Source organism: Temnothorax nylanderi, unplaced genomic scaffold, assembly GCF_030848795.1.
Source record: "Temnothorax nylanderi isolate EJ_2023f unplaced genomic scaffold, tnyl_v1.0 TNYL_tig0022_pilon, whole genome shotgun sequence".
Lineage (NCBI taxonomy): Eukaryota > Metazoa > Arthropoda > Insecta > Hymenoptera > Formicidae > Temnothorax > Temnothorax nylanderi.
In genome coordinates this window covers 280989-307516 of record NW_027249084.1, presented here as the reverse complement: position 1 = coordinate 307516, position 26528 = coordinate 280989, and the positions used below count along the sequence as shown (strand labels likewise).

At 35.7% G+C, this 26528-nt stretch overlaps 3 long non-coding RNA genes across 8 annotated transcripts; 2 read left to right on the top strand and 1 right to left on the bottom strand.

Moving 5' to 3' along the window:
• Window positions 1-148: 148 nt before the first annotated feature.
• On the top strand, window positions 149-2996 carry LOC139769328 (uncharacterized). Of its 3 annotated transcripts, none has more exons than XR_011717540.1 (4): window positions 149-385; window positions 544-2293; window positions 2404-2593; window positions 2652-2996. It is a non-coding gene; the product is annotated as an uncharacterized lncRNA (long non-coding RNA). The 3 variants fall into 3 exon arrangements; XR_011717539.1 differs by having other exon boundaries at window positions 150-385; window positions 544-2053; window positions 2138-2293; window positions 2404-2996; XR_011717538.1 differs by having other exon boundaries at window positions 150-385; window positions 2404-2996.
• Window positions 2997-3183: 187 nt separating this feature from the next.
• Window positions 3184-8208, bottom strand: LOC139769329 (uncharacterized). Of its 4 annotated transcripts, none has more exons than XR_011717543.1 (9): window positions 8033-8205; window positions 7822-7956; window positions 6841-6906; window positions 6514-6571; window positions 6332-6446; window positions 5929-6123; window positions 4455-4807; window positions 4115-4348; window positions 3184-3949 (listed from the first exon to the last, which is right to left on the bottom strand). It is a non-coding gene; the product is annotated as an uncharacterized lncRNA (long non-coding RNA). The 4 variants fall into 4 exon arrangements; XR_011717544.1 differs by having other exon boundaries at window positions 4658-4807; window positions 8033-8192; XR_011717542.1 differs by having other exon boundaries at window positions 3184-4018; window positions 4115-4807; window positions 8033-8208.
• Window positions 8209-17027: 8819 nt separating this feature from the next.
• On the top strand, window positions 17028-20760 carry LOC139769327 (uncharacterized). Its single transcript, XR_011717537.1, has 3 exons — window positions 17028-17911; window positions 17997-18350; window positions 18436-20760. It is a non-coding gene; the product is annotated as an uncharacterized lncRNA (long non-coding RNA).
• The last annotated feature ends 5768 nt before the right edge of the window (window positions 20761-26528 follow it).

The following is a 26528-nucleotide window of genomic DNA, read 5'->3' as shown; positions in this document are numbered from 1 at the left end:
GATCGACAAAACAATTTTGACGACATCCACAGGACATTCTTAAGGTGCGTTTTCACTCATGTCGAGATGTAGGCGACATCATATATCGGAGTCGCCGACATCGTTTATCGTAGCCGCCTACGTCGTGTAACGTGGTAGCCTACGTCGTGTAAGATGATCGCCGACAACGTGTAACCATGGTCGCCGATATCATGTAATCATGGTCGCCGTCATCGGCGTTATCGTATAACATAGACATATAAGACGCAATTTTGTAGTAAAGGTTATAAAATAATAAGAGTAATAAAAAAGTATTGAAAAATATAAAATATAAAATATAAAATATAAAAAAATATAGAATATAAAAAATATATAAAAAAATATAAAAAATATGGAAAGGACAAGCGTAAGTAAAAAAGTAAATCTGTAAAGAGTAATAAATACTGCAGTAATAAATTATGTATACTTGCCAGTAAACCTTATTAGTTTATTTAATTTATAAATTAAAAAACAAAATAAAGATAAAATTAAAAAAATTATAATAAAATGTCGGTAATTGTTTAGGAAGACGAAATTCAGCAGTATTCCTGCGGAGTGTGTGGTGCCAAAAATCTTATCCCTGATGAAGAAAATGAGATAGATCACGAATGCTTAAATGGTCTTTCAGTATCTGTTGATACAAATTTTGTTATGCGTCCACGGATAGGTATACTCGAGTACTCGCAACCCGTCGCGTCGCGTAAAAGAGTCACGGTCGGTCTCGCTCCGCGTATACTTGGCGCGAGACACTACCGTGTCTCTTGATATATGTATAATAATAATATTTAAGGGGGTAGACAACCGGCCTTGACAAGCGAAAAAATAGATTTTTTTAAGTTAAATATTTAAGAAATAAACAATTCTAAGTATTTGAAACTTTGGCACATATAATTCTATATTCTTTTATAATTATTAAAAAAAAATTATTAATATTAATAATAACTGGAGAGTTATTGGTAATGAAGAGAAGCAGTTCAGTAGCTGGTAGTGGACATGAAATTTCGAAAAAACGGCTCCAACGATTTCTTTCAAAAATTTTTTATAAGTTGTTGAAAACAATATCTAAGGATGTGTCGGAAACAGAATTTCGAAAAAAATTGTTAAAAAAAAATATTTTATTTGCAAAAAAGTGTAAAATTGCATTTTCTCTAATAAAATTGAAAATGCAATTTTATACTTCTTTGCAACTAAAAAATATTTTTAAAGAATTTTTTTCGAAATTCTGTTTCCGACATATCTTATTAGATATTGTTTTCAACAACTTATAAAAAACTTTTAAAAGAAATCGTTGGAGCTGTTTTCGAGATTTCATGTCCACCACCTGCTGCTGAACTGCTTCCCTTCATTACCGCGATAACTCCCGTTATTATTAATATTTTTTAATGATTCTTTTTTTAAATAAATCATAAAAGAATATAGCGAATTATGTGCCAAAATTTCAAATATTCATAGTTTTTTTATTTCTTAAATATTTAATTTAAAAGAAAAAAGATAAATTCTTTGCTTGTCAAGATTGCCTACCCGCTTAAAGAATTTGGTATATTTTTTTAAAACTCTGTTTTTTATAATTATCGAGCAAGTAACATTTACTTCGCCAGCAATTATAATTAATCAAAATAACAGTTAAGACTTGTTAATCGACCCAACTGACTATAATAATCGTCATGACAATACGACCATTGATTTTGGTCAGATTAATCGCCAAGATGTTTCGACCATGGATTTTGGTCCGTCTAAATTGATGTAATTTTAATAAACATTTTATTTAAATAATTAAATTTATTGCGAAAAATATTGTCTCACCCTGGTTAAAGTAATATTTTTTGCAGTAAATTAAATTGTTTAAATAAGATGCTTATAATATAAGCATCAAAATTACATTAATTTAGAAGGACCAAAATCCATGGGCAAAACCGTCTTAATTTTATAATTATGTTTTTTTAAAAAAGTTGATCCAGAAACAGGCTACCTTGTTTCTGATGGCAATGGAGAACGCGAAAAGATGGCAGAAGATATTAATGAGTGCATTAATAAAGTAAATGAGCATTGTGGCAATTCAACAAAACAAAAAAAATTTTCGGTTTTGGAAAAATCTAGATGTAAAAAAAATTTAAAACAGGAGAAGTAGACAATGTCTGGACGTCTGAAAGTATCGCACACCTGATTCAATTAGTAAAAAATAATGAAATTATATGGAATTACTGCATTCCTATGAAAGAAAGGTCAAAATTTAAAATAAGCATTGCATGGGATTTTATCGTGAAAGACTTGAAAGGTAAGACCTAAAAATTTATTAGAAACTAAACAATTTTCTAAACTAAACTGAAATGTGCTCTCACAATATACAAACTCGCCTTAATTCTTTAATAATTTTAAATATTTTAGATACATTTCCCGATATCTCTTCTTTCTTTAATCCAATTGTGGCTCAATCCAAATGGAAAAGTTTGGTCGATTATTTTTGGAGAAAAGTAGCTTCTCGTCCAAAAACAACTGGATCTGCTGCCGCTGCTCCCGAATCGTGGCCATATTTCGAGAATCTGACATTTCTTCAAGAAATACAAACTAAACAAAAGTAGTAATTCAAATCTGTAAAAAATAATTTTTATCTTATAGATTATTATCTATTTCAGGACTATTGATAATTTCCCTGAGGAAGATGAAGAAAATAGAACTAATGAAAAAATTAGAAGAGGAAGAACCAACAAAAACAATAACGGCATCGAGAAAATAGCGTCAGCTTTAACCGAATTGGCAAAGGCACCACCAATAATTCCACCTCCATTGCCCGCTCCTTTACCACAAAACACTGCGCAGTCAAAATTGACTTTAAAAGAAAAGAAAATTCGAGATTTTCTACAATTAATGGAGTCCTTGATGCTGAGTATACCCGATGCTGATCTCGACAATGTGCTCTTCAGTATCCACGAAACTGTACATAAAGCAAAAAAATAATCGCACAGAAATATTAAAAAGAATTATGTATACTGCGCGGTCTGCGCGTCAATGATTCCTTTTTCGAGGTAAGGGGGGAACACAGAAATTAATCTAGAGACGCTATTATGGTTATTTCTATTAGTCTATTACTAGAATTTCTATATGTTCCCCCATTATCTCAGGAAAAGAATCATTGACACGCAGTTTACGCAGTTTATTATATTTCAATACATGTTTATTTATTTTATTTTATTTCCAACAACATGTTATTACAAATTTCTAACAAATAAAAATTGTTTCTTTAAAAATAAAAAAATGTGTGTGAAAAAATCTATTTTCTTTAATTTAGGTTTTTTAAGTGTTTTTTTTTTCTAGTCAACTGCATTATTATCGATAAATTTGGTGAAATTGCCAAGGTACTGCTCCTTCATTGGCGAAAAACTCTGTGAAGTTTCTTCGTACTTGTAAAGCTTCTCGACTTAATACAGCTTGATTTGGTTGATTCAAATTTTGAAATAAATTATTTTCAGATGTATCATTTCGCCAAATACCTGGAATTACATCTCCATTTCTTGTTTCTCTATCTACCATTGACTTGCAAAAATATGTCGACTCTTCCTTTTTTATTAAATAATTATGGAGACATATCGTTGCTTTTACAATAGCTTCAATTGTTTCTACATTTGCGTCTATTGTTCTTCGAAGTATTCTCCATTTTGCAGTAAGAATCCCGAATGTATTTTCAATAATTCTTCGAACTCTCGATAAACGGTAGTTGAAAATTCCCCCCACCCCGAGGCCCCATATAAGAGACCTCGACTCGACACATCCGCTGTCCCATCAATTTTTGACAATGATTGCGCGTCTCCATATATCAGTCAAGACATTGTTAATGACCTTGCTGTCATTGCGGATTCTTCGTTCAACAAACAGTTCAATGCTGAGTACAACTTCTGTTCTATGGTTGAGTCTTCTTCCATTCACTCCACCGATTCTGCAATAAAACATTCTTCAATTGTTGAAGTCCCTGATGTAGATACTCCAATGAATTATCTTGCTGATGCTACAGAAGTCACAAACATAAATCAAGACTGCCCTGCTTTTGAATTTATCAATGATCATATCAAGGAATCATCTCATATAGAAAGTATGTATCTACCACAGTGTTCATTTGATTCAATCCTGTGCAGTTTGTCAGATTTATAAGCGTATCTATAGAAATTGCATGTACATGTCCATGCATGCTTTTCATTATAGTACGAAGTAAATCCAGTTATGTCATTTATCGTAAGCAAAGCAAGATCTGAAATAAAATAACAAAATTAGGAATCATGATAATGTCAAAATTACTTACCTTCAAGAACATATGCACGATGAGCCAGGATGACAAAACCTATATAAAAAAAATATTAAATTAATAATACACACGATAAATAATATAATGATTGATAAATAATGACTTTTCAGTGACAAATGTAGTTAATGTAGATAGCACACACATGAATAAGCTTGAATTTGAGGTGCCTGCATTGATGAAAGCAGCCAGTATTGATTCGATTAAACAACTTCAGGATCGTTCAGATAAACCTGATATGTGTGGCGAGATTGATATTATTTCAAAAATCACTATGAGCGTTTGTAAGTAATGTTAATTTATAAAAATAATAAGAAATAAAACTTAAACATTAAGTGAGCATATTACCATCTGCAGTGTAAAATATTTTTGTCTATTTAGTTTCCAGAGTTAACACTAATACCATCAGCGGTGAGAAGTCTTCCATCACAATACCGAAATGTTGGAGTTTCTCCGAGATGAATACAGAGGAAGGCCCGACCTTTGTTTTCTCGTACTCTGTAATGAAAATGGAAAACGCCGTGAGAAGTCCAGTAACAGAAAGAAACATAGTGATCGACAGTGATAGAACACTTCGTCACTACATTTACGGGCGTGCTGTCGCTACAAAAGAAAATAATCTCGGTGAAATTTTAGACGATATAAGATTGCTACCACAGTATTTGAAATCGTTCCAAAGTAGGAATCTGTGCAATGGTCTGGGTGCCATTAACGTTCTTTTTTTGCCAAGTGATAATGTATTCAGAGATTACGTTAACCGGTGGCGTCACAAGGACTGCACTATGATCACAAAACGTAAAAGATGTGATCACTGTATAAAAATGCGACAACAAATAATCCAGAAAGAAGCAAGGTCGAAAACAATTAAAACAGTGAAACGTATACTTCGAGTGACAAATCCTATCGATAACAAGAAACTCATTGCTTTACGGAAGAAGAACTCTCGTGAAAAACGTGCAAAAAATAGAGCCAAGCGGCGTATACAATTACTAACTCAATCATTGAAAGAGAAAGCCAGCGAAATTGCTTCTATTCGTGCCGAAACGTTGGACGAAAAGTGTTTGAAATTAAACATCTCAGCTGCACAACATACAGCGCTAAAAGAAATTATTTCTGCTGCGTCGAAGAGAGACACGAAGAATCGTCGTTACTCTGAAGAATGGATAATGTTGTGCATGATGATGAATATACGCTCGCCAAGCTATTATGAGTTTCTTCGGAAAAATAATGTTTTACCATTACCTTGCATAAGAACAGTACGCAGCTATTGGTCACTGATAGACATGAAATGCGGCTTTGACGAACAGTTTCAGCAATTATTAAAGAAGCATTTTGAGGATAAAACACCTTTGGAGCGACATGGTATACTTTTATTGGATGAAATCCATTTAAGAAAATCTCTGGCAGTCTGTTCGAGAAACCTAACTTACGTTGGGTTAACAGACTTTGGTCAAGAAAAGCCGCAGTCTACGGACATTCAAGATCAAGCTACGCACGGTCTTGTGCTTATGTTTCAATCTTTGGCATCTTCATACACTCAACCGTTTGCTGTATTTGCTTCAAAAAATCCAGTCAAGGACGAAGAACTCGCCAAATTGGTATTAAAAGCTATAACTTACCTGGAAAACAGTGGAGCAATAATACACGGTGTTATCGCTGATGGTGCGGCAACAAATGCAAAGATGTGGTCTCTGTTGGGCGTCTCAGGTACAATGAATTGCACAAAAACATGGTTTACTCATCCTATCGATGACAACCGGAAGGTATTCGCTTTTTCTGATATACCTCACGTCATCAAAAATATTCGAAACCGGCTGTACAATAAAAGACAATTGCGGGTAAGTTTCAAATAAGATCAACAAGTTTTGTATATTTGATTCTGCATAGTATTTGAATGAAAAAACGTTTTTAAATAATAATTGTAAAACGATAATGAAAAATCAATTCACAAAATAAAAAAAGAATACATATAATTTTTGCCGTATTATAAATTAGATCCGCTTACGCTTTACAAAGTCGTACCTGAAAGAGTAACTATGCATATGCGCTTTATTATGATAATAGATGTATCCAAAAATTGGAGGGTAAAGAAAAAAAAGTTTGTTTGATATGCACGATTATTGCATATAGAGAATACCTGAAAAAAAAAACATGAGGATATTCAATTAGTACATTAAAGTTATTTGTTTCGAATTATTACTTACCTCGATTGATGAACTCCAAAATAAAGGAATAAAGGAAAAATACCTAATTTACGACATCCTGGAAAACAAAAATAATTTATATATCTGAAAAAAATTAATTAATTTTTGCAATAAATACTGTCTGCTGAATTATATATAGTTACATGTATATAGTAATTTAAAAAATCTGTAATTGAATTTCTGTCTACGAAAATAAACTCTGTTTAAATTATGATATACACGAATGAGAGCAGTCTTGCATGAATAAACGGTACAGTATATAGAAAACAATAAATAAATATTTTTACTAAACATTTTTGCAGATAAAATCGTCGGATAAATACATACGTTGGGAGTACTTTAAGATCTTATTCGATCTGGACAGTAAATATCCAGGAAATGCCAGGGCTTGTCCTAAAATAACACAAAGACATGTTATATTGGATACCACCTCGAAAATGCGTGTTCGACTCGCGACTCAGGTATTTCTTTTCTAATTATACCATAATATTTATATTGTATAAATTTTATGGAAAATAAATCGTTACACATTTGCACATTTGTAGATTTTTAGTCAGTCTGTTGCACAAGGTTTGGCCTTTTATTTATCACGTGGAATCACATCTCTCGCCGAATGTGAAGAAACAATTAAGTTTTGCACTCGAATAAACGACATGTTTGATGCGCTAAATCGGAAATCTCCGAATCAGGGTCTGACCCCAGAGACCAAAGACTTTCAAGTAATTACATGATTATTATTGAACAGCTGTAACGCTTTATTAAATACTTTACAACCGATTTAATATGACCTGATTCAATATATCTTCAGGTATTACAAGATGCGCTCCAATGGTTAAACGAGTGGGAACTTGCCAAAGTACAATATGACATAACGGCTGATGAATTCTTAACCGTACAAACGTCTGAAGCTTTGCGAATCTCCCTACAATCAACGATCAATTTGTGCCCCTATCTCATCGAAAAATACGAATTTAAATATTTACTAACCGGGAAAGTGAATCAGGATAACTTGGAGGTAATTAAACTTCCATACGTGTCCGAATTGGGTGCATTACTCGATCAAACATGCTCCGACTATGACCGGTATTCATAGTGGGTTCTTATATTTAAGACCATCCTAAGTAAAATCTTAAGATGTCATTAACCAATCACAGAGCCGTATTAGCATCTTAAGATATTACTTAAGACGGTCTTGAAACAAGATCTGATTATGAATACCGGCCTATGAATACGGGTCATACTCCTCCAGTCATTATACTTACGGTGAATGAAGAATTCTACAGTGATGGGGCGGGAAGATATACTTACCTTATTTACTTAATCCTGGAATTTGAAATGTACTTGACAGAGAAAAGAAAATTACTTTAATTGAAGTATTTTTAAATGACGGAAGGGAGAGAGAAATATTTATCTCGTTGTGCGATTGTCGAAAGTGGAGAATATCTGAAAAAGAAAATCAATTATTGGCAAAAGTTAACCGAATATACAACATTTGTTATCTTGAGTTCTTGTTACTTACCGTGATTGAAGAATCTTGAAATAGGAGAACATGGAAATATAAGTATTTACCTCATATACTTGACTTGAGCAATCGCACAACACCTGAGATATAAATTATGTAATATAAATGTAATCTCCACAAGTGCCAGTCACTGGGTCTGTTCGCGTTGCTTGCACTTTTTGCACTCAGCATCTTCGCTTTCTCTCTCTTCAACGGCCGAATATATATATTTATCTCATTTCAAGTGCAAAAATGTTTGGGGATTTCAAGCAACGCGAACAAGCCTATTATTGATAATGATGTGCGTGCGTGCCCACGCGCGCGCATGTCATTGCATCTATGTGCAACCTATGTTTGGATGTATTTTTATTGTAGAAATTTTTTGGCACTATTCGACAAGCTGCAGGATGTAATGATCATCCCAGCTGCCCGACGTTCTTGCAACTGTACAAAATATTGTCAGTGTACAGTATCATAAAACCTCCTAAATTTGGAAACTGCACCGTTTCCGAACAGACTTCGCCGCAAATTCTAATCTCGCTACAGGAGCTGAAAGATATTTACGGGCCGAAATCTAAGGGAAAGAGTACAGAATATCGACAATGTGTTAAGGAAAAATTAGACCAAATTTTACAATACCACGATTGGGAGGCGGACGATATCATAGATTATAATAATCTTGAGCATGATTCTACCCTATCCGAGACCCTCGATTGTATAATATATTTTGTGACAGGTTTTTTATTTTAACATAAACTTTTCTCTTAAACTGCTTACAATCGTTTTAAAAATTAGTAGGTATGTATCTATTATAATAAGAATCGCTGCTTTTAAGATTTGTATAATGAACTTCTTCACTTTACATAATATATGCACTGTTTTTAGCATGTTAACATTGTAGAATAATACTAACAATCGCCGCTTGTAAGATTTGTGTAATAGACTTTTTCAATTGCATGCGCTGCTTTTAGCATGTTAACATTGTAGAATAATACTAACAATCGCCGCTTGTAAGATCTGTGTAATAAACTCCTTCAATTGCATGCGCTGCTTTTAGCATGTTAACATTGTAGAATACTAATAATCGCCACTTGTGAGATCTGTTCAATAAACTCCTTCAATTGCATGCGCTGCTTTTAGCATGTTAACATTGTAGAATACTAACAATCGCCGCTTGTAAGATCTGTGTAATAAACTCTTTCAATTGCATGCGCTGCTTTTAGCATGTTAGACATTGTAGAATACGGCTCATCTATATTCACGTGGAAATGATCAACATCACTAATATCTAACAGGTTTACATTGATTAACAGGTTATTTGTGTAAACAAGTATTAAAAATATACGGCACATGCACGAATTGTCAACGAGCTGTGAGATCAGATTCCCCTTCCACGTCTGCAGTATCACAATTAGTCAGCATGAAATCCCGAGGTGGACTGATTCATCCTAATTCAAGATTTTTCGATCTTATCCGTCACGTAGAATCGTGCTTTGCTAAATATGCCTCTCATCGAGACGTTTTTGATTGCGTGCTTGAAGAAGTTTTATCTTCTTACAATTTTACTTTCCCTTGCACAGAGCATGCTTCTGAGATTTTATCGTATGCGATAGTGTATTACATACGTTTAAGGATGAGACAAAATACTTTTCAAGAAAATGTAAAAAACCCCAAAGTTTCTGCGACTAAAAGAAAATTGTCAAAACTAACAAATTCTTAAAAGTTTCACGGTGATACAAATATTCGTGCAATGAATCTTTTTGTCTACGTTCTTGATCGAGCTTAATTCGACGATTACTCGATTCTGATATGATATTATTATAAGCATTCCGGATCTTAAAAATCTAACGTATAATTATTAAGATTATAATCTGAAAAAAAATATATATATATTATTTAGATTATAATCAATTAGGAATGTTCAGTGTAAAACTCGGGGCAGATGGCGCCATGGCGTCCTGTCCTGTCATGGCGGCGTCACCAACACTAACTCAATATACATGTATGTGTTGGTGTATCTGTGAGCACATCCGTGAGATATAAGGTCTGTTTTCTGTTGCTGCACTGCTGAACTAGTGCACTAAAGTGCACTAGAGTGCACTAGTTCAGCAGTGCAGCAACAGAAAACAGACCTTATATCTCACGGATGTGCTCACAGATACACCAACACATACATGTATATTGAGTTAGTGTTGGTGACGCCGCCATGACAGGACAGGACGCCATGGCGCCATCTGCCCCGAGTTTTACACTGAACATTCCTAATTCAGATTAAATGATGTATATATATTAACATCATTTAAATAAATAGTGCTGATATTTTGATATCGAGACGAACGCTTAATATCAAATATAAAATAGATTTATTATCGTTCAAATTAATATTAGGCAATACATTATATTTTGTTCTTTGCAAATAAAAGTTTTTTTATACCTCTTGTATATGATACAATTATATGATATATTTATTTGTATTAAGGAATATAAAAATACATTTAAAAATGCCCAATCTTCGGCATTGTAACATAAAAAAGCATAAGTAAAATGTATAAGAAAATTTATATACAAATCCGAGATATCCACTACCTTCCCAGATAACATGCATGTTGCATAAGATATCTTAAAGATATCTTTACAACTTATGCAACATGCATATTATCTAGGTTATTTTATTGATTTTGTAAATCGCTAATAGAAAAATTATATCAAAAGTTTTTTTGTATTTTGGGATTTATATTATTTTGCAATCGTAATAAATACGAGGTAAGCATTGAGGTGCGACAGACATATATAGGCTGTTAGAAAGAGATTGACAATCTGTTTCTATCTCCCTCACACTAGTATTTCCTTCGATCGTTGCGCCTCTCGTGGCGCATGAAGCGAATTAGATTTCACTTCTACAAGACGACCACCCCCCACCACTAAAATTTGAGGTCGTTGCTAGACCTGTATACAAGACCGTGATCATGACATCCGCGAGACATATCTTTGTCAGCAATACAACGCAAGGCTCAACCAAAATTGCTGCAATGATATAGATATGCAAAATAATATTTTCCAAAGTAAGATGTAAAGTATATTGTGTGTAATGTATATTTTTCAAATATTAAAAAAATCTTTCAAACGTGAAACAATTATTGCTGATTGGGTTAAACATATTTTATTTTTCGAAGCAATATTTCTGATAGAAAGATTTTACAAATATTATTGTATATATTTATTTGCAATCTTTTAAAAATATTTTCGAAAATATTTTTCTGACATAATCTGGCGGACACAGAAAGATTTAAAAAATATTTTTGTGAATTATTTTAATCTTCCTAAAAAATATTTACAAAATATTTTGTGCTGTATGGGTATGGACAAAGTCTGCTCGGTTTTTGCTGCCAATCTGTTCTCAGGTCGAGCGCGCAGGCTCTGCTCGGTTTTTGCTGCCAATCTGCTGCCAGGTTATGTATGCAGGCTCTGCGCGGTTTCTGTTGGCAATCTGCTTACATTGCCTGTCAACAGGCTCTGTCGACAGAACACGAGCTTAATGCGGACACAGATGGCTATGGTTTTGGCGTGGGATTTTGATCAAATTTGCTGCCAATCTGCGCGCATTCTGCTAACATTTTGCTATCTGGGAAGTTAGAACGAGAAAAAGTATATTTGTTTCATTCTAACTTATTGCACTGGTGCAGCAGTGTAGCGATAAAGAACAGGCTTACACTGCTGTGAGCGCCAAAACAAACGCAATCTTTAAAGGTGCTTTCACGGTTATGACGGTTACGTGATATAATACAATTATTCTAAATGAGACATAATTATTTTCATTTGTTTTATTCTGTTAGCTTAAGGTTAGAATAAAAATAATAAATAAGCAGTTTATGTGACTTATATGTTAAGATTAATGTATATAGTTGAGATTAATTTATACAAAGGAAATAAGCTAGTATGTCTAAAGAAAAAAGAACATATAGAAAAGCCTGGGAATTAATTCCACAGTTTTCTGGTAAGTTTATTACTTTTAATTATTAATGCCTCTTCTTCCCACACAGAAATCAGCAATGCATATAAATACGTACAATTTATACGTTTTTTCTTAAAAATGAGTTAGGAAAGTTTAAGATACATTTTTTCTTACTATGCAAATAATTATGTAGTAATTTACAATATTTATTATAGGATGGCTGTCTGCCTTGCCGGGTGAAAATACTAAAGCGTATTGCAAGCTTTGTCGGTGTCCACTTCAGGCTCACAAGAAAGATATTGAAAAACATGGTCAATGCAAAAAACATTTGGACGCATTTAAGTATTCTCAACATGCTTCAAGGAACATAACAAATTTTGTAACGAAGACTATTTCGGATAAAAGAAAAGTAGCTGAGTTAAAAATTGCTGCTTTTATTGCAGAACATTGTTCTGTGTCTTCAGTTGACCATCTTGGGAGTTTAATACCAACTCTTGATAAGACATCTCAACTATTAAGTGAAATAAAATTACATAGAACTAAAGGTACAGCGCTAATAAATAATGTTATCTCTCCTTGTCTTTTGGAAGATCTTATTAATGATCTTGGTAATGGACATTATTCATTGATTATCGATGAAAGTACAGCAGTGGATACCAAGAAAATCCTTTGCCTTATTATTAGATATTTTAGTGAAACGAAGAAAAAAATCGTAACAACTTTCTATAGATTAATAGAGATAGAAAGTGGTGATGCTAATACGTTAATATCAGCTTTTAAAAATCAAATCTTAAAAGATGGCCTTAAAATTGGAAATCTGATTGGAATTGGAGTTGATGGAGCCAATGTTATGATAGGTAAACATCATTCATTTTCTTCAATTTTGAAGGAAACTAATAATGAACTTGTAGTAGTTAAATGTGTTTGTCATTCTCTTCATTTGGCAGCTGAATATTCTTGTAAATGCTTACCAAGAAATCTAGATTTTATTGTTAAAGAGTGCCACAACTGGTTTTCTTGCAGCTCTAAGCGTCAAATTGAGTATGCAAAACTATATAAAATCTTAGAAGATAAGAAACCTCTTAAAATTGACAAATTATCAGGCACACGGTGGTTAGCAAGATATGAAGCAATAAATAAAATAATTGATCAATGGAATGCTCTAAAACTTCACTTTTCTATAGTAAAAGATAAAGAGAGATGTTACACAGCTGATCAACTGTATAATATGTTTAATACACAATCTAATTTAGTTTACTTAACTTTCTTGAAGCATATGTTGAAATTTCTGACGGAGATTAACAAAACGTTCCAAGCAGAAAATGCTAATTCTCTTAAACTTTTAGATGATTTGCATTCTCTTTTATACTATTATATGAATATTCTTATACCTCCATCAAGACTACAATTGGAAAAAACAAATCTTGCTAGCTTTAAATTCAAAGATTATGTAATGAGAGTTGAGGCTATCGATTTTGGATATTCTTTCGAACAAGCAGCTTCTGGCTTGCATCATCACGAACTTAAAGTAATCAAAGAGAGATGTCGTGACTTTTTGATTTGTTTGTGTGAACAGCTACAGTACAGAATCCCTGACAATATTAAATTATTGGAAAAAATAATTTTGCTTGCTTTCTCCACAGCTAGCAACATCACAAATAAAGCTAAAGATAATTGAACTAGTTGTAGCATTTAAAAACATATGTAAAAATATTGATATGACTATAGATGAATGGAATCTTCTTCATACCAAAAGATGTCCGACCGCCGACGTCCGACTTCGTGTTCGTGGCTTCGTGCCCGATCGACTCTCATCGGGGCGACTTCGGCTCGCCTAGCGCGCGCATCAACACGCCGCCTTCGGACTTAGCCGATTCGGCGTCGTCGGTGAAAGCAACACACCGCGAGCGGACACTTTATCTTCTGATCCGTATTAATTTATATATTCTGAGTAGTATACGAGAATTTACAAAAAATAATGTACTACTGTGAGATATTACAAGTACATCCTGAGAATTTACGAAAAATAATGTACTACTTTGAGATATTACAAGTACATCCTGAGAATTTACGAAAAATAATGTACTATTAGAGATGTTATAGAAATGTTCCAGGTATATTATATACGGTACGTATATGTACAGTACGAGTACAGAACATTCGAAAGATATCATGTGCTGTATGGGTGGCGAAAGAGGACAGCGTGCACGCTACGATGCAGGATCAGCAGGATACGACGGGTTAGTCAGAAACAATTCATTATAATTTATTTAGAATCTGTATCGATATATTTATAATGTATATCAATGTTATTAATGTATTGGTAATAGAGCAAGTATATCGTTTAGTAAGACTGATATTATACATGAAAATGATAGTGATATGATACTGATATGTATTTTACTTATGTATTTTACAGGTCAAAAAAAGCCGGAAATGAAGGCCAGTGAGAAATTGGACCAGTTGTTGCACTTGTATCAGGAACAGAAAATGCAACTGCAACAGGTGGCCCAGCAAGTGCAAACACTGGCCGAAAACCAGGGCCAGCAGAGCCAGCAGGGCCAGCCGCAGCAAAGCCAGCAGCAGGAAAGGGAGGGACAACACCTTCCGCAGCAGCAGCAACAACAGCAGCAATATGTATATATAAAGAAATATATATGTGTGTGCATGTGTGTATAATATACACACATGCACCAGACTAAAGCGCCAGACTCGTAATCCCGAGGACCCGGGTTCGAGTCCACCTGACCACAGGAATTTTTATATTCCAAACTGCACCCTCCGCACGAGTGGGGCTCGTGCGGAGAAACTGGGCTATCTTTCGGAGGAGAAATGGAGAAATTAAATTTGAATGTACCTCTTTGTATTTAGAAGTAAAAGAAATTTCATATAAAGGTCTAGTGGTCTTTTTATTTATCATCTCTTCTACATCCGCGATCAGCTTTGTGTTCTTGATAAAGTTCTAACGACTGCTTTAATCAAAAAATCAAATTTTCGAAAATTTGATTTTTTGATTAACCCTTAAATGCCACCCGGGGTCCAGCGGACCCCAGACCCTTTACAATGATATATTTTCAAATGTTCCCGCCAAATATGGAGCTCATATTTATTTATTTATAATTTTTAATTTTTTTGATTTTGGAGCCAACATTTTAACTGTTGGCGATCTTAATTTTTTATACTATGTTGAAATTTAAATTTTAAGAATATAAGCATTTTATTCTCTTTTCTAAGCCTTGAACAACATTGAAAATAATTTTCATAACTAAATATCAAAAAATCAATAAGTAAGGAGACATTTTTCATGCTGGGGTCTTTTAGACCCCATGTGTCATTTACGAGATTCTTGAGAGGTGTGGCATTTAAGGGTTAAAGTAGTCGTTACAACTTTATCAAAAATGTCAAGAGCGAGCATTGGCACTGGAGAACGAGAACGAGCATCTGAACAAGACCAACACAAGTACATTCAAATTTAATTTAATTTAATTTAATTTAATTTAATTTAAAACATTGTCGGACACTCTATGTGTTGGACATCAATATAACAATTGTCGGACACTCTATGTGTTGGACATCACATCTATTAATAATAATAGATGTGTTAAAAAATTGTCGAACACTGTGTTGGACATCACATCTATGAAAAATAGATGAAGAAAATACAGAAATTATATCTATATATATGTACATATATAAAAAAATGTGGTATAATAGGGCTACAGGCGAAGGTCCACGTTAAAAACCTAACGCACTATTAGTGGCACCTCATAGGTAGTGCGGAAGTAATAATGACCACTTGTAATAATGACACTGCGCATAACTTTCCCTTTTCAATGTATTAGGTATACACTATTAGGAAATATAAACAGTTGTTTGTTTAATATTGTGATAATATTAATACCTACTTGTGTATATTCCTATGCACTATAATTGCAATATGCTTTACAATTGTGTAAAACGTTATTTTTGAATTATAATTTTTTATTAATTGTCGAATTGTCAAATTAACAATTGTTTAAATTTTTTTCATAACGGAAGAGATTACCGTTTTTCATTTAGAAAATGAAAAACAGAATTAGTAAAAAAAGTAGACAAATATACTCTAAATACACTAATATATATACTAACAGAATATTTTCTAATTTTCTATTTGGGACAAATAATTTAATTTTTAATTCAATTTTTCTTGTATTAATTACAAGTTATTTTTCTTAATTCATAACGGAACTTTGAAGAAAGAGGTAGACATGTTGGCCAAGAATGTATTTCTATTAGTCATTTATCATTTACGCTTCTTCTATTCTTTATTTCTTTAATTATTTTACATCTTTTTATGTACAGAATATATTTCCATTTACAGATTTATTTACATGTACGAAAAGAAACATACGAGCGGCGAGTGCGATTCTCGCGGCTGGCGGCATTAGCTATAGCTATAGCGAGAAAGAAAGAGACAGCAGATTGTATGTCTGCACTCTTCTACCGCCGAAGCTGGCCGAAGTGCCGAGCGCACACGGACACGGTCTACGTCATCCCCTCCCTATGCGACCATGCAATCAGAGGCCGATTACTGGCAGCACTGATCCCAAGATCAGATTTGAAAACTCAGGAAATTTCCCCGAGATGCCCCTGCACTGCAGGGCCTGCAGTTCCACTGTAGAATCTTTAGAGCCATTAGTTAAGTTTGCGGAAAATTAAGTCAAGGTAATGCAGTAATGCCGAGGCTTTACATTTTTCAGGATTATCTGAGTTATACAGAAATTTTAAGTCATGAAGAATGATGTCGGGTGTAGGGAAAGTGCTTTCGAGTGATACAAGATTAGCTTCGATCAGACTGGCTTCCCCAGGAGGGGAGATCTTTACAGGAGACACTTCCATAGGAGGAGAAGGACGAATTGTCTCATCCAACACAGATTGCGAACTATTAGAATTCCCACTATGCACTCTCTCTCTATTAGAACGTTTTCTTAGATCAAGACTGGAATTCTGGATCTCATTAAGGTTAAATTTGTTCCAAATCATGTATGCCCCATACAGCACATGATATCTTTCGAATGTTCTGTACTCGTACTGTACATATACGTACCGTATATAATATACCTGGAACATTTCTATAACATCTCTAATAGTACATTATTTTTCGTAAATTCTCAGGATGTACTTGTAATATCTCAAAGTAGTACATTATTTTTCGTAAATTCTCAGGATGTACTTGTAATATCTCACAGTAGTACATTATTTTTCGTAAATTCTCGTATACTACTCAGAATATATAAATTAATACGGATCAGAAGATAAAGTGTCCGCTCGCGGTGTGTTGCTTTCACCGACGACGCCGAATCGGCTAAGTCCGAAGGCGGCGTGTTGATGCGCGCGCTAGGCGAGCCGAAGTCGCCCCGATGAGAGTCGATCGGGCACGAAGCCACGAACACGAAGTCGGACGTCGGCGGTCGGACATCTTGTCGAAGTTGTGTCGTGCACGCAAGCGAGAAGCGCGCGAGGACAAGAAACGATCCGTGAGTGCGAGAAACGGCTGTCCATAGTGTCCATGTGCGCGACGGTCTCGTCGACATAACCTTCCGCGGCTTCTTTGGCCCCGTCTTTATTAATTCGGTCATTATTCGCGTATGTGCACGCAAACGAGGAAACGATCCGCGAGTGCGAGAAACGGCTGTTCATGTGCGCGACGGTCTCGTCGACATAACCTTCCGCGGCTTCTTTGGCCCCGTCTTTATTAATTCGGTAATTATTCGCGTATGTGCACGCGAGCGAGGAAACGATCCGCGAGTGCGAGAAACGGCTGTCTCCGTTCGACAGCAACGTACGACAGCACGTATACGGCTACGTGTCTCGTGTGTCGTCCTAAAACGTTGCTCAAACGTTGCGTCAGCCTCTCGCTTTTGCCTTTCGTTCACTTCTACATTCGTAAAGAACGGAAAATATTGGTAAGTTTATTATCATAATTCGTAAATAGTGAATCGAGTGAGAATCGGCACAAATTAATGTCACTGTTGTTATTATATTTTTCAGACTCGACGACCGGTGTTTCCTCCGTTTATCTTACACGGACGTATCTCGTGTGTCGTCCTAAAACGTTGCTCAAACGTTGCGTCAGCCTCTCGCTTTTGCCTTTCGTTCACTTCTACATTCGTAAAGAACGGAAAATATTGATAAGTTTATTATCATAATTCGTAAATAGTGAATCGAGCGAGAATCGGCACAAATTAATGTCACTGTTGTTATTATATTTTTCAGACTCGACGACCGGTGTTTCCTCCGTTTATCTTACACGGACGTATCTCGTGTGTCGTGCTGAAATGTTGCGTCAGCCTCTCGCTTCTGCCTTTCGTTCACTTCTACATTCGTAAAGAACGGAAAATATTGGTAAGTTTATTATCATAATTCGTAAATAGTGAATCGAGCGAGAATCGGCACAAATTAATGTCACTGTTGTTATTATATTTTTCAGACTCGACGACCGGTGTTTCCTCCGTTTATCTTACACGGACGTATCTCGTGTGTCGTGCTGAAACGTTGCGTCAGCTTCTCGCTTTTGCCTTTCGTTCACTTCTACATTCGTAAAGAACGGAAAATATTTACATTTAGAATTATTCACGTTTAGATTATCGGAACATTTAAAACGTTGTGTCTGGAGGAGCAGCTTATTTGTTTACTTTTCTAAACGCGAGATGCATTCCATTTATCGCTCCTGTTTCGCGTGCTGGTTCTCGTTCCCATAAAACAGATTGCGTGCGACGACGAAGTGTTTGGCTCGCATACGTTGGAGTCAATTTGTGATACCAATTGTGTATTTGTGCAATACATACCAACAGCTCAACGAATTTTGCTTCATCTTCTCGTTTTGTAATAGGTATGTTTCGTCGAGAGGATGACATGTAGTCAGGTTTTTAATAGTGACGGCGGAAAAGATTATATATAATATGCGCTGTCGTGCGAATAAGTGTCATAGGCCGCATTCAGGAAACACAACTGTTGAGTGAGCGGTCAGTGATTCTTTAATATGATTGGTTCTTACCTTTGGTTCTTCTTCGGATCTAAGTGTAAGAACCAATCATAATGAGCGCTCACTCAACAGTTGTGTTTCCTGAACGCGGCCATATTGTCTATAGAGGAGGATGTTTCAATGCTATGCTCACCGATATTACGTCTCTATTGGTCTCCATATATACAGAATATCCCATAATATGTTTTTTTTTCTTAAAAATATATTATGTACAGACATGTGCACATACGTATGTAACATGATATATGTATATGTGTGTGTACATCTATGTATACTGAAGGATGGTCCGTATATGGAAAGAATTTTGTAACATAATACAACACGTATTGAAACATCCACGGACAATATGATGCCTTCCCTTGCCATATATATGTATCATTCGTACAATTATAACTTGCCGCTTACTGTAAATGCGCTGCAATTACGTTATAAAGTCCATTCTAATTATTTTCTATTCGAAATATCGAGATTACCGTCTGACATAACTAACAAGATAAATGTTCGCACTGTAAGAATTGTTTGTCTTAATGTATTATTCAATTGAAAATGTATTCATGAGATATTTGAACGATTGCAGTGTTCTCGAACTTTAAATATTTTCCTATTTTTTTTTTGTTTACTTATGTGCAATCCTTTTTTTAAGAAAACGATTATTTTCGCTAGTTTTAAATATGTTCTTCATATGTACTCAAATCACTATGTGATTTAAAGTTCGAGAACACTGCAATATAAGGAAATCGTATGTCACATAAAACAGGCAGTAATCTATTATTCATCCACGACTTTCAGGCTGTATCGCCCATCTCTAGTATAGGATAAACAAAATAATAATTACTTACGCGACTATGTAAATGATTAATGTATTATTCAATTGAAAATGTATTCACGAGATATTTGAACGATATTGCAGTGTTCTCGAACTTTAAATATTTTCCTATTTCTTTTTTGTTTACTTATGTGCAATCCTTTTTTTAAGAAAACGATTATTTTCGCTAGTTTTAAATATGTACTTCATATGTACTCAAATCACTATGTGATTTAAAGTTCGAGAACACTGCAATATAAGGAAATCGTATGTCACATAAAACAGGCAGTAATCTATTATTCATCCACGACTTTCAGGCTGTATCGCCCATCTCTAGTATAGGATAAACAAAATAATAATTACTTACGCGACTATGTAAATGATTAATGTATTATTCAATTGAAAATGTATTCACGAGATATTTGAACGATTGCAGTGTTCTCGAATTTTAAATCACGCTTAATTTGTAAGTACATTTTTCTGTACAAACGATAACTTACGAGTGAGGACTCAGATTTTTAAATCTTTCCAACAAGTCGTGTGACTATAATACATTTTCCTATCCTTTTGTTCTAAATAAGCGTCATTAGATACACGACACATGTAAAAAATGCATACTTTCCTATTTCCTTTTGGTTTACTTATGTGCAATCCTTTTTAAGAAAACGATTATTTTCGCTAGTTTTAAATATGTACTTCATATGTACTCAAATCACTATGTGATTTAAAGTTCGACAGCACTGCAATATTCTATAAGGAAATCGTATGTGACATAAAACAGGCAGTAATCTATTATTCTATAGCAATTCTCTCATCACGTATGACACTCGAAGTAACATAAGCATTAAACTCGGCGTTATTGCGGTATTAATTGTCAGTATTAATATTTGTAGTGTATAATGTACACACATTGACAATAATTTACAATGCACATATAAATAAATATAAATTTATAAAATATAAAAGAGTACCAATTATTTAACCCTAATCGAACGTAATAAGTATATACCGTGCATATTCTATCCTTGGTTCTATATTGATACCTGAGATATTCTTGGTATTTACTGCGGGATATTCTCAGTAGATACTAATAAACTAGGTGGGGCGGAAATAGGAATGTTCTGAGTATGTTCTCAGAAAATCGTGGTACGTATCTCGAATGTTGTGAGAATATACGCAATCTACTGCTGAGATATCCTTCGAACATTCTCAGTATCTACTTGTGCTGTATGGGCATATCTTTTGTTTTTCGTCCGCTAGTTCCGCGAGTCAGCAATGTCAACAAGCGTTTTTCATTTGGCTTCTAGTGATTCTAGTTTATGCGTGTCTGCCTGTTTGTTAAAAAATGTCGTGTCGTTGACCGCTTCGTTGAGTGTACATTTTAACGAACGCAACTCATATTCACGAGTTTTAAAGGTAACACACGCACGCACACACACACGTACACATACACACACTCGTATTCATAGTCACATTCACACACTCAAATTTACACTCACAACATTTTTCGTTTCTATTTATATTTTAACATTTGCATTTTTCGTTTTCTCTGCTGACATTTGACAGCTGGCTTACAGTGCCAGACTAGAGTCAAGCTCAACAGGGTCTTCTTTCCCCGCTAATTTTTCCAAGCCCGTTCCCTTGGCAGTGGTTTCGCTAGATAGTAGATAGGGACAGTGGGAATCTCGTTAATCCATTCATGCGCGTCACTAATTAGATGACGAGACATTTGGCTACCTTAAGAGAGTCATAGTTACCGATATAAATCTTGGATACGCAAAGTATCATCTAATAATAGTCTTTATTACTGTAATATATGCAATAACAATTTTTCATGCAATTCAACACATATTTCTAAACATGTGGATTCTGCATATCACAAAGAAAAAGAAAAATCATTGTTAAATAGTAATGATGATCAGTTGCCAACGAAAAAAGTTCGTAAATCAATATTTCAACGACAATGGTTAGATATAGAGCAATTTCAATGTTGGTTACGTGAAGTGCTAAATGATCCAAGTTCATTCTTTTGCTTAACATGCGATAAATCTAGTGTTGGTGGTTTATCGCAAATCCATCGTCATGCAAAATCTACAACTCATATAGAAAATTCACAAAAAAATTGTAATACAGAAAACGAATCAAATAAAAATTCAAATACGCAAAGTAATAAACCGCGTTTGTCATTTGATGAGCGTAAAAAAAGATTGGAGATCAAATTTGCCGCATTAATTGCTGAGAACAATATTTCTCATAAAAATGCTGGATTTCTTCTTAACTTTTTTCAAGTTAATATAGATGATTCAGAAGATGTTATTGCGTTGAAAAGCATGAGCATGGGCCGAACAAAATGTAAAAATATTATTACAAACGTTTTGTGTCCAGTCGAAACGGAACGTGTCGTTAACAAAATTCAGAAAACAAAATTTACAGTCTTTATTGACGAAACATCCGATATTTGCAATACTAAATGGATGACTTTTCTTGTTCGCTATGTTGACCCGGAGACGTTAGATATTCAATCTCAATTAGTTAAATTAATTGATATTGATGCCAAAGATTCCAGTGCAGAAAAGTTGTTTCAGGCATTTAAATTTGAAATGTGCAAATTACAGATACCATTTTCAAATATTGTTGCCTTGTCATCCGACAATGCGTCCGTCATGATAGGGAAACATTTATCATTCAAAAGAAAATTAGAAGAAGTATGTCCACGTTTATTTACATTTTCATGCCCTTGCCATTCCGCTGCATTAGCAGCGCGTGCTGCATGTGATAAATTACCCTCATTTTGCGATGATTTCATTAAAAAAGTTGCTAATTACATTAACAGCAGTCCGAAACGTTCGGCTATTTTTAAGGAATTTTGTGAATGTTTCCAAGAAAAATATCGCAAAATATTAAAATTATGTGAAACACGCTGGCTTTCTCACTACATGTGTGTAGAAAGACTTCTGGAATCTTGGGATACTATTAAGCATTTTCTTACTGAAATGGTTGTTAGTGAGAAAACAAAATCTGGAGAATATCTATTATCTCAGATGGGCAACGTAGAGATGAGAGCGTATTTTCTATTTTTAAAATATGTTTTAAATTTTTTTAATGCATTTAATGCATTTTTTCAAGCATTAGAAACGAGAATCTATTTATTGCACTCAAAATCTGTAAACTTTCTTTTCCAAGTCTGTCGAAACTTTTTAAAAGAGGAGCATTTAAAACCTTTCTCCATAAACACAGTATTCTCTTTAACAGAAAATCAAAAAAGTCTTCACGAAATTACTTTAGGATCAGACTGTGATAAATATCTTAACGAATTAATGCTGCAGGGGCATACAGACATTGTTACAACAGTTCGACAAAACTGTTTAACATTTTATGTGACTGCTGCAGAAGAAATTCGCAAAAGATTACCTCTAAATGATGTGTTTTTGTCAAAATTAAAAGTTTTTGAAGCTGAAACAAGTTTGTTAAATACTGAGAGAGAAATATCATTCAGTGATGTTTTATTCGTAGCTGTGGCGGCCGCAAGCGCCCTGACAAGCGGTGCCTCAACCGCCACATCAATTACGCGCGCCTGCCGAACGGCAGCCCGTTATACACGTCCTGCCGGGAGCGAGCGCGCCAGCCAGCCGCACGTGGTGAACACATGCTTTCATCGCGGCGAAGATAACGTCAAGCTTTCTCCACCAGGCGGCTGAGCTTCTCGCATTTAAAGTTCTACGACGGCAGTATATAAGGGCCACCAGCGAAGGCATCGGCGAGCATTCTCCCGCAGTGGTCCTCCTACCAAGGAATTCACTTTTATAGAGAGAGCTCGTTTTGAGGCGTTAACGTTGGAACGCCGACGAAGCCATACGAGGCCGCCGACTTCCCGTCCATCGCTGCCGCCGAAACAACCGGAGCAGCCACAGGGCGCCAGTCCTGCAACGTGGAAGCTTCTACGCCTGGATACGCCGCCACCACTCACCAGACCTCCACGAGACCTGCTGACGACGTGGGACATCCGCCTGCGAAGGTACACGTCACCTCGTTTCACCGTGCCTCCACTGCTCTCACCTCTACCGCCGTCGCCGAGCGACCGCCGAGAACGGGGTACGCAGACCGTACCACCGGCCAGGGTCCACCGAGGCCTTCAATTCTGTCCTCGGGCAAACGACGCGGAGGCGCAAACCTCCGGAAGCGAGTGGGAGGCTCCTGCCACCAGCGAGAGCAGCGCGCAGGCAACGTGCGCCACAGGAACACAGGCTACGCAGACAGACGCACCGGAGTCCGGCAACGTCGAGTCCTATACACCGCCCGGTACACCTCCAGCTTGGAGAAGGTGGGGGAATCGACAGCCACTCCACCGTACTACGGCGAAGCCCTGCCTCGTGTGGAGTGAGCGACTCCAGACGTAGAAGAAACCAAACGGCCCTTTTCAGGGCCACATAATACTTCATAGAAACGGTCCTTTTCAGGGCCACGTTACATCAACTGTAACTCCTGTAAATAGTTGTACATAGAGACTAAGATTAAAAATAAATACTGTGTCTACCAGGAAACACGACTCCCGTCAGTTACGGACCTACACTCTGCGCCTCCTTTCCCAGCGAGCGAACACGGCAAGCGAAGCCGATACTGAGTGGCAATAAGCACCATAGTAGCTAAAACTATCGGTGATTGTGATGAAGATGACTTAAAGAAAGAATGGATTGCATTACCATTAGATTTTATAATGGAGGAGAAACAAAATCTCTCTACATTAAATTTCGACAATATGTGGAAAAAAATTTTGCAATGTCAATACCCAAATAATACTGTAAAGTATCCTAATTTAACAAATGTTCTGAATGCTGTTCGATCACTTCCAAATTCAAATGCCGATCCGGAGAGAATGTTTTCCCTCTTAAGTAATGTAAAAACGAAAAAACGTAACAAACTCTCGTCAGCTTCTGTTAATGCCACTTGCGTTTTTAAGTCGGCGTTGAAGACGAGAGGAGAAACATCTATAAATATGACAATTGAGGAAAAACATTTGTCTCTTATGTCGCCAGACAAATTATACGCTAGAGATGCGAGAAAAAACCGTAGTACTTTAAGGCTACATGCTGTGGATGATATTGCTGGTCCTTCATTTGCAGACTAAAAGTGTTAAATCTTAGATTATAAAAATCTTGCATTTGACATCAAGCTTAACAACTATAAGCGTGTAAAAAATCTTGTCAGCACTTGACACGCTTATAAAAACATACAAGAAATCTGCCAAAGAAATATAAAAATGCTAAGAATTTATGTGCAATAACACACACACACACACACACACACACACACACACACACACACACACACACACACAAAAGGAAATGTAAGAAATTAACAATTCCTTGCATTTCCTTCCTGACGGAAAAGACCACCACCTTCTCGCGGTTTCCGTTGAGCAACAGTATGCACGTTGTATATAAATACAAAATAAATTAAATAAGTAAAAATACTACAAGCTATAATTTTTTATTCAGAATTAATATTTAATTTTATTATTTACATTTAGATAATATTATCATGTTAAAGTTAATGTTGGTTGGTTATGTAAGAAATTAAAAAAAAAAAACAGCGTGCATATTGGCCAATAGTGGATTTTTATACATTGTTACATTTGTAAAGTTCAACTTTAATCAAAACAAATATTTCAAGGTCTGCAAATTAAAAAAAAACGGAGAATTCTTTTAACTTTTTATGTTTATAAAGATTTATGTCATTGCATTTGGTAATTTTTATATTTTTAGACATTTTATTTACATATTATTCACAATTGAAATTGATTATACATATATCAGTGAATAACGACAGAATGATTGACATATATCTCGATAATTTATAGGAAAAGAATAAGTTTACAATAAATAACGTCGCCCATCGTCGATTTGCCCACGCGAGATTCGGAGAGTCGCGAGATCTGAAATATGTGCCGGCATAGCCGGCACTGGCATAGCGACGTCATAGCTCAAGAGAGAAGGAGACAACGATCGTATTCTGTCCTTCTTTGCGCCGAGCGTACACGGACAGAGGAGCTTGCATTAGTGTGCGTGGCTATGCCTTGCGCAGCCTTGCCGGCGCATCCCCTCCACACGCTGTAGCATGCTGGTCGGTCTGCACAGCGGCATCACTGGCCGAAGTGCCGAGCGCACACGGACACGGTTGCTCGCTTGTGTACGTCATCCCCTCCCTATGCGACCATGCGACCAGAGGCCGATTACTGGCAGCACTGCTTGGGATACGACGTGATTTGTTTGCAGGAGACCTGGCTTGGTCCTTGTTCCTACTTTTCATTCAAAGACTACATTGCTTTTAGAAATGACAGACCGAACAATGTCGGAGGCGGGGGCACCGCCATTCTTTGCCGCAAGGAATTTGACCCTGTAATTTTTAGTTTCAATCTTGATAATAATCCAGGCATCGAGCTGACTTGTGTTTCACTATTTTGCAGGAGGGTTTCATCCGAAAGAATTTTCATTATCTCACTCTATAGACCTCCCCACATCCGTGTGGGTTTTGAATGTTGGGCCAATTTGCTGGAGTCTGTGGCGTCTGCTTCGATTTCAAATAATATAGTCATTTGTGGTGATTTTAACACACAACATGAGCTGTGGGGTTCTTCCAGACCAAACCGCGAAGGTTTGGCTCTATCTGAAGCGGTCACGGAATCTGACTTTGTTCTCCTTAATGACGGTTCCCCTACGAGAGTCTCTGCTAACCC